This window comes from Equus quagga, chromosome 13, assembly GCF_021613505.1.
Source record: "Equus quagga isolate Etosha38 chromosome 13, UCLA_HA_Equagga_1.0, whole genome shotgun sequence".
NCBI classification, from domain to species: Eukaryota; Metazoa; Chordata; class Mammalia; order Perissodactyla; family Equidae; genus Equus; species Equus quagga.
The window spans coordinates 94,212,837-94,222,409 of NC_060279.1; the positions used below are offsets into that span (position 1 = coordinate 94,212,837).

Below are 9,573 nucleotides of genomic sequence, written 5' to 3' on the forward strand. Positions count from 1 at the left end.
TGCAGCCTGTTCCAGGCACTGGGAGAACAGCAAGATCAGACAAGTCCCTGCCCTCAGGAACTCACGTTCTGTGGGAAGGAGGAGAGAGAAGCAAGAGATCTAGAATGTGAGGTCAGGGACTGACATTGTCATGCAGAAAACAGAGCAAGGAAAGGTCAGAAAGTGAAGACAGAGCATCTTTAGAGCAGGTGGTCAGGGAAGGCATCTCCCAAGGATGCCCCTGAGAGTGAGCAGGGTGCTGAGGGCAGGGAGGGAGTGAACTGGGCAGACACCTGGGGAAGAGTATTGGGAACAGAGGGAATAACAAGTTCAGAAGTGCTGAAGTAATGGTGTTCATGCTGCTGACCTTGACCGGTATACACACTTACACACACACACAAACACACACACTCTCACACACACATTCCAAGTCTAGGAGGTAAAGAGACCAGCTCAGGACCCAGGGCCTCATCTTTCCATCCCAATACATAGTTCCAAATATTGATTGATCTCTCTCTCTTCCCTCCTAGTCTCAATCATAACCTTCTGGAACACACGCACCACTGCCAGAGTCACTGTTGAATCGGTGCCGCCCAATACTGCCAAAGGGAAGGATGTTCTTACTTGTTTACAATCTGCCTGGGAATCTTTTAGGCTATGTCTGGTACAAAGGGGACAGAGTAGAGCCCAAACTTCAAATTCTATCATATGTAATAGACTCATCAGAAATTACCCCAGGGCCGGTATACAGCAGTCAAGAGACAATATACCCCTGCTGCTCCAGAACGTCACCCAGGAGGACACAAGATACTACACCCTACAAGTTACAAAGAAAAATTTCCTAATTGAAGCAGGAATTAGACAGCTCCACATATACCGTGAGTGATTCCTCTCTGACCTCTGGGTGTTGGATGGGGTGATTCTACTTCACAACCACAGGATTGACAGGCCCGGACTGTGCCTACATCCCCCTCGGCATTCTGTCTCATGTTAAGGTTTGAGCATTTAGTGGTGGACACGCACAGTAGAGACAAACTTCATAAGATCAGAATACCCTTCCCAGAATGCAGCCCTTGCAGACATTCCCTGCAGAGAGAAGGACCAGTCTGATGGGAGTAACTCAGCAGAGGAAGGTCAGTCTCAGTCCAGCTCCCTGGGTCCCTCCCCATGAACATGACCCTAAGAAAGACTCTGCAGGGCTCAGTCAGCGCCTGGCCTGAGGGGCCCCCTGGGATCCTCACAAAGAAGCTCAGCCCTGGGAAGCCCCTGCCCAGACCCATGTCTCAGGGGTCCTGACTCCAGTGACTTGGGAATCTATGCAAGGGATGGGTTTTGCCCTCCTGGGCAGGGCTGACAGGGAGCAATGTTTTCCCGGCCGTCCCAGTCCCAAGGCTCCTGAGCTGGTCACCAGCCAGGGCTCAGCCCCAAGAGCCACATCTGGGCAGGGGCAGAGCCTGGCCTTTCACCTGAGACTCAGCATGGAGAGCACAGATGGACAAGGCACCCAGGCCATTAGCTGACAGCCCTGGGCCCTCAGGAGACTTCAGAGGAAGGTCAGTGTCCCCAGGTGAGGCACAGAGGAGAGAAGATGCTGCTGGCAGCTCCTCATCCACCAGGGATCAGGCCCAGGGGCATTCCCTCTTGGAATCAAACGATAACATACATTTATTTGAGCAGCTCCTTTCTACCAAGATTTAAGTCAGGAACTGTAAATCTTTTAAGGTTATTTCACTGACAACCTGGCAGCCAAATATTAATCCTACTTCATTGAGGGGAAACTGAGACACAGGGTGATACAGTCTCTAAATCAGGGTCACAGAGACCATGAGCAGCAGATCAGTCACACGAGGTCGTCTGCAGCCACAGCCCCATCCTCTACTCCACCCAGGGGCCTTATTAGGTGTCTGTGACCCCAAGACAGGTTGTTGGTTCAGATACTTTCTTCTTAGGTATCCCCAGCTCAGAGGGAGAGATTCCGGTCTGGGGAGTGAGAGCAAATGGAGCATTCACCCCCGTTTACTGAAGAACTAAATTACCTGCTTCAAGAATTAGAGTCAGTGCAGGAATGACAGGCCACCCCTCAGGTGTCTGGTCCAACCTCCCTGCACTGGACTTGAAGTCACTTACTTGTTTCCTGATGTGTTGGTGTCCCTCCCACTGGTGGATAAAGGAAAGACTTTGCCATCTCACTCCCCACTCTACACCTGCAGTCAGCACCTGGCCCACGTGTAAGAAACTCTCAAGTGAAGGAATGAATGGTGAATGAATGATCCAAAAATCTCTTCAGAGACTGGAACCTGGATGCACAGACCCTGGAATTCTGGCCACACAGGACAGGTTCTCTGACCCTCCAGGGGCTGAGGCTAATGTCTCAGACCTCTTCCTGCTCTCTAGGGGAATACTCCTTCCCACAGTTGGTGTGAGACCCTGGGGTATTAACCATAATTTTCACATAGAGAAGAATTTTAACTTCTTCTCAAATTTCTATCTCATAACCACCAAACACAGTTTGTCCGTGGAGGCCATATCTGCAGCAAGTTCAGGCTCCTCCCTTTCCATCAGTCACTCTTCTGTATTTGCACACGTCCACAGCTGCCCTCAGCAGAGACAGAAGAGACATTAAAGACCAAGGACAGAGATCAGGTTCTGCTGCCAAAGCTGAACAGCTCCTGCCTGTCTCATCACTCTTTTCTGGATCATTCTTTGGATTCAATCATTTATTGGGTCACTGACTCATGTCAGTTTCAGTCACCTGGGAAGATCTGATCCACATCTTTGCCCTGAGCCCGAGTACTCGCCTGACTGCCCTGCTTGCTCCTGGTCCTCATGTGTTATTTACACTCAAACTCCAAATCCATCATTACCCATCTCTAGGAGAACCTTGAAAATGGTGCCTCAGAAAAAACACACCTCACTGGGTGATGGAGGTGTGTGCAGTGGGATGGAGTCAGCCCTGGTTGGCCAGGCAGTGAGATGGTCAGTGAAGAACCAGCAGAGGTATGGAGGGTGGGGTGTGGGAGTGATGGTATCTCCGACTTCTGTCCTGTGCCTTTTCAAGACCAAACCCTGCTAACATATTGACACTTGAGAAAGTCTGTGCTTTCTCCCGGACGTACAGCCAGCGGCCTTACGTTCCCTAAGCACTCCGATCCTCATGCATTTGTCTTCATATACACAAACCTGCATTATTCTTTCAAGGACTCAAGTTGACTGAGTGGTGAGAGATGCCAACTCTGATTTGCCCATTTTTCAATCAGGTTATTTGGTTTTATTGTTGTTGAGTTTAGCAGTTCTTTGTATATTCTGGATATTCACCCCTTATTGATATATAATTTGCAAATTATTTTCTCCCATTCCATAGGTCACCTTTCACTCTGTTGATTTGTCCTTTAATGAACTGAAGTTTTTCTTTGTTTTTTTTAAAGATTGGCACCTGAGCTAACATCTCTTGCCAATCTTGTTTTTTTTTTCTTTCTTCTTCTTCTGCCCAAAGTCCCCTGGTACCTAGTTGTATATTCTAGTTGTAGGTTCTTCTGGTTGTGCTACATGGGATGCTGCCTCAGCATGGCCTGATGAGCGGTGCTAGGTCCACGCCAAGGATCGGAACCGGCAAAACCCCAGCTTCACACTTCTGCATGCGGATGTCCAGTATCCCAATACTCTTTCTTGAAAAGACTGTCCTTACTCCATAAATGGTCTTGTCTACTTTTTCAAAATCATCTGATTACATTATCGGGGCTTTATTTCTGTATGTCTATTGTATCCCACGATCTATGTCTGTCTTTATGTCAGTGCCATGATATTTTGGTTCTTTAGCTCTGTGGTAAGTTTTGAAATCAGGAAGTGTGAGTCCTCCAATTTTGTTCTCCTTTTTAAAGATTGTTTTAACTATTCAGGGTCCCTTGAATTTTAAGTTGGATTTTTTGATTTCTGCAAAAATTTCATCGAGATTTTGATAAAGTGTATATGAAATATGAAGATAGTTTGGGGGATATTGGCATCTTAACAATATTAATTCTTCCCATCCATGAACATAGATGTCTATCCACTTATTTGTGTCTTCTTTAATTTCTTTCAAAATGTTTGGTCGTTTTCAGTGTACACATCTTTCACCTCCTTGTTTAAGTTTATTCCTAAGTATTTTATAGTTTTTGATGGTATTGTAAATGGAATTGTTTTCTTCATTTCTTTTTTGCATTGTTCATTGTTATTGTATATAAATGTAACCAATTTTGAGTGTTGATTTTTGTCTCCTGCAAGTTTGCTGAATTTGTTTATTAGTTCTAACAATTTTTTGTGTGTGTGTGGGTGGAATCTTTAGGGCTTTCTACATATAAGATTATCTTCGGCTAAAAGAGAGAGTTTTTCTTCTTCCTTTCTAATTTGGATGCCTTTTATTTCTTCTTCTTGCCTCATTGTTCTGGCTAGCATTCCTCTACTATGTTGAATAGAAGTAGTGAAAGCAGCATTGTTTTCTTGTTCATAATCTTAGAGGAAAGTTTTCAGTGTTTCTCCGTTGAGTATAATGTTAGGTGTGGGCTTTTCCTTTATGACCTTTGTCATATTGAGTACTTTCCTTCTATTCCTAACAGTTCCTGTCTTTTGTTAAAACTGTAACCACTTCTCTGTAGAGGTTTCCTTCACCGTGATATTCAAGCCACAGAACAGGAAGTAAAAGTCCTCTTCAGAGTGAGAAATCCCTTGGATTAAGAAGCTCTCCAGGCCCTAAGGCTGTGGCGAGGCATCCTCACTCCCTAATAAATTATTTAACAAGAAGTAAATACCTTCCCACTTTATGTAACATTTCCTTGGCCCCAGAGATGGACAGAGCTGGCAAGCCCGCCTTCCCCAACACACACGGAAGTGTGTATAGGAATACGGCCTGATCTTTTCTGAAGTCAAAGAAAGTTCTAGGAAAAAATCAATGAAAGTTCATGAGAGAAAAATTCTACCTGATGATGAGGTCATAGGACACATGGGATGGGATGAGTAGAGGTTCCTGTTGCTGATACTACAGAGATGTCCAGAGTATTGATCAGGGGTCATCCTGGGGTGATATAGGGGTCAAAGGGGGAGATGCAGCCAGCTCCTTACAGATCCTCCCCTGAACAGAGATGCTTGTCTTTCTGCAGGGATCAGGACCATCTTCTGGGTCACCTTTACAGAGTGGCTGAGATCTCTGAGGAAGGAGTGTAGTCCCTGGCCCCAGGCCCACTCTCTGTCAGTCACCTCCTCTGTTTCTCCACAGAGCCAGTGTCAAAGCCCTCCATCTGAGTCAGCATAGGACATAAGGACCCCAGTCACAGAACATAAGGACCCCATGGTCCTGACCTGCCTCATGCATGACCCTGGTATCTCCATCCAGTGGTTCTTAAATGACCAGAGTCTGCAGCTCACAGAGAGGACGAAACTATCCCAGGACACAGCACCCTCACCATAGAATGTGTCAGGAGGGAGGATGCTGGAGATTATCATTGTGAGTTCTCCAATCCAGTCAGTTCCAGCAAAAGTGACCTCCTCTGGCTCGATGTGAAATATGAGTCTGGCCCTCTGGCTCTCTTACCCTCCTCCGTGTTATTAACCTCTGAATAGATTTTTTTTTCTTATCTGTAAAATGATGATTCTGATGCAATTTTTAAGTAGAGTTGTTATGAGTAGTCAATGAGGAAGGTGGAAATTCCTTGGAAGACTCACATTGAATCAGTAAATGCTCAACAATGTGAACTGACTTTGTCATTATTGTTGGCATAAGGCCATATTCCACTCCAGGTCCCAGCTCTTGTGGGTCTCACTGGCACCATCTCCACAGTGGAAGGACAAGCAGTGACTTTGCAATGAGGCGTGGGAGCCCATGATAAGCTCTCAGGAATCATAGCTCTATCCTTCCTCCAGGGGGAGGTGTGGATGGCACCTGGACTGTGACAGAGACAACAGGAACAGATAAGAGGACATCCATATGGGTATCAACACTATCTTTTTCTCCCTGTCCAATTCCTCTGGAAGAATTCCTAAAGTCTTCCTAAGTATTCTTATTTTCATGTCAATAGAGTTTTTTGTGTAGGTTCAGTAAGATTCTGTCCTCCTTGTTACTAGAATATCATTGAAAACCTAGCTGGTACAACTACGTCTTTTACTTGAATGTCTTAGTTGAGAATGACGCCCATGGGATCAGATATGACCCACACTCTAAGGAGCTAAGGTTGACTTGATGAGTATTTTGGGGATCTGGGGAAGAGAGAACCTCCCTCAAAGCTATAGACACTGCAGGTGAGTCCTGATGCCCAGGATTTCTAATGTCAAGAGGCTGTTAAAAGTTCCATCTGAGGTTCCTTATGAAACCCTGCATCAGAGGAAACTGTGTGGTGAGTGTGCAGTTCCACAGCACCTGTGTAAAATCAGGCCAAATCGAGTGAGAGCAGCCTTGTTTCAGGATCAAGAACACTCTTCCTCGAGATGATCTTTGATCAAATGGAGGTGACTGTCAGAGAAATGTTGAGTCTCATGGAAAAGTCCAGCAAGCACAGCCTTCTGACGATCAGATTCTGGCCCTGTTCACTGTCTCTCTGCTGTTTTGCACATCTTTACAAATTGCAGGGAACTGATGGAGATGCAGACTGGGTCTTGGCTGATAGAGATGGGGCTGTGTTTCCCTCCCACTGTGCAGAAAGCAGTTTTGTCATGACCTAGAGGCCTGATGTTCCCCTCAGACTCCCTCAACTTCAGGCAGTTCTTCCTGACTCTAGGCCCCTGGCCTCCATTTTCTCAGAGCATTTCCTTTAGAAATGTAATTGCAACCTGTAATTGCAGATTCTTTCTCTGCACTTTCGCCTCCTTAAAATTTTCTTCCCAGGGGCCAGCCCTGTGGTGCAGCGGTTAAATGCACACATTCCGCTTCGGCAGCCCGGGGTTCACCCGTTCAGATCCCGGGTGTGGACATGGCACCGCTTGGCAAGCCATGCTGTGGTAGGCATCCCACATATAAAGTAGAGGAAGATGGGCACGGATGTTAGCTCAGGGCCAGTCTTCCTCAGCAAAAAGGGAGTTGGCGGCAGATGTTAGCTCAGGGCTAATCTTCCTCAAAAAGAAAAAGAATTCTCTTCCCAGTTGTAGGATCCAGGGAATGTCTTTCCCAAGGGCTTGGGCCCAACCCTTTGACATGTAACCCTCCTGGAAGATGCTGCCCCTGCCTCATAGTCTCTGAGGGAGGGCGGGAGACTAACTTCAGTAGGTCCCTATACAACCAAGATGTAAAATGACCTCCTGTCAGGAACTTATGAGAAGTTTTACTTTTCTTTAGAGTAAGGCTGATTAGTAAACACAAGCGACCTACATTACCCTCTACCCACTCTTAAAATCTCTCCAGCCTTTTGTTTCAGGTGTTGAGTTCAGTTTCTCCCCTATTTCTTTGAGCTTGAATAAAGTCTTTCTGCTTCTTTAACTTTGGCACAATTTTTACTTTGACATTCCCTGCCTGTATTTAGCTGATCCTGTCATCTTGCACACAGTGTCAATCCTCACCATATTTTCAAATCCTCCAATTTCTTTCCTTATCTGGCTACAATCCTCCAAATGAACATTTCCAATTTTCTTCCCTCCCTTCTGACTTGGCCTCTACAGCAGGAGATGACCTGACTGCCCAGATCCTTCTGGGGTCCCAGGTTGCCCCCTACCTTGCCTTCGTTCCTAGGATCTGAGAAACACAGTGAGCTGAAGTCCAATGACTTGAAAGAGATGTGGAAGATGCCCCACCACAGTGGCCCGAGCCCCCATAGTGTCCTCATTCCACACACATGGTCACCATACCTTCAAGGAACAAGATCATGCAGATTTTTAAAGTCATTCTGTCATAAAACCCAACAACTCCAGTGGACAAGCAGGTCTCTGCCATATCAACCACCCCACATCCACACTGGATCATTCCTGTCCAGGGCCCTCCCCAGCCTTGGGCTCAGACATCTGTGTCCTCATTCTTTTCTTTCTTTGCTGTTTTTACAAACGCCATGTGTCTAATCTAAGGAGAGACCACAAACAAAACCTGGGAAATGGTAAATAGAATCTGTCCTCTGGTGCTGTGTCATTTCCTTCTCCTTTTGGCCTATGGGGAGTTTGGCTGAATCCTTGGAGACCCGGTGATGAGGTGGAGCCGGGGTAAGCAGGGGTGGGCATTGAGGGGTGGTGTGGAGGGATGAGGTCTGTGCAGAGTTCTGGTGAGAAATAGTAACTCCTGGGTGGGTTTGGGGGTATTTGGCATGACTTCAGATCTAGTGGGGCCATGTAGGAGGGCACTTTTTGGGGGCCTCCAAGATGAGCTGAGAATTCTGAGCAAGAGGCTGCTCCCCCTGTTGAGGGAGGCGCAATTGGAGCTGGTGCAGTAAAGTTGGGGTGCCATTCTTCTAGATTTGGTTGGGAGTGACTGGTGAGATAAAGGTTTGAGGAAAAGAATAAATTCTTCAAGGCTCAGATTAGTGTCCTGACAAAGGATAATTGGGGATAAGAGGGAGTGCCAGATGTACAGGCTGAAGTGGATACGGGACAGGGCACAAGGAGGAAAGGGAAATGAGCATCCAGTGGGGGCTAAGAGTTTGGAGAGTGAGAAAAGATTGGAGGACAGAGGACACCATGAACGCAGAAGACTAGAGTTGAGGGAATTTGGGGAATCAAGTCAGGAAGGGAGTTTGAGCGTGGGGTAGTCACACTAGAAAAGGAACCAGGGATGGAGCTTGGGGGAATGTGGTGAATGCAGGGCAGGTGTGGCAGTGAGGACTAAGTTGAGGGCCAGAGTTTTCCATTCGCCAGTCCTGACCAGGTGAGACATGTGCAGGTTGCTCTCAAAGCCGGGGAGCACTGTAGAAAAGCCAGATCTCACTCTTGTCCCCTGAGACCTACTTCAACTGAGTCAACAAGTGAGCCATGTCCCCAGCGGATTTTTGTGTGAGTGAGTAAGGCTGAATAGGAGCCTGGGGACAGGCAGGGGAAGGCAAATGTGGGGATGGGGAATGAGTGGCAGAATGAGGTTGGAGTGTGTGCAGGCTTTTCCTTCTTGGTTGACTAGTCAGCGTGAACTTCCAGTGAATCCACAGGTGAGAGCTGTGTGACAGGTGAGGGGCGGTAGGTGTCATGAGCATCTGAACACCTGTCCTCCTCTAGTCCAGGAAGTGCCACTGCCATTTGTGATGTATCTGCTCTCCCCACCTGACTTTATGTTGGTGGGTGTGATAGAAACCCAGGTCATGAGGAGGAGTTCTGGCTCCCTGGTCACATTACACCCCATGTTCATATGTTCCATCTCTCCTGAGGCGTAGGAGCAGATCAGGAGCTGTTTTCCTATTGTTGTAGAAGGCATGGCCATGCTCAGAACCCTAGGAGTCAGCATGGAATTCTGTTATTAGTTCCTACCAGAGACTCCTCAAAGCTCCTCTCATCCTCCTAACATGGGTTGCATGGAGGTACATGTGCAGGAACTTGTCCTTTCCACTGGAGGGTGTGTCCAGCATGCCCCAGACTATTGGAGCCCTAAAACCTTCATAGTTGTAGCAGATCAATGAGTGGTCATGGATGTGGATGGTCCTACAGCCCATGGAACTCTCACACTTG

The 9,573-nt window shown here is 47.0% G+C and overlaps 1 pseudogene; it reads left to right on the forward strand.

Annotated features, from left to right (window-relative positions):
* The first annotated feature begins 326 nt into the window (after nucleotides 1–326).
* Nucleotides 327–5,419, forward strand: LOC124250367 (carcinoembryonic antigen-related cell adhesion molecule 3-like; annotated as a pseudogene).
* The last annotated feature ends 4,154 nt before the right edge of the window (nucleotides 5,420–9,573 follow it).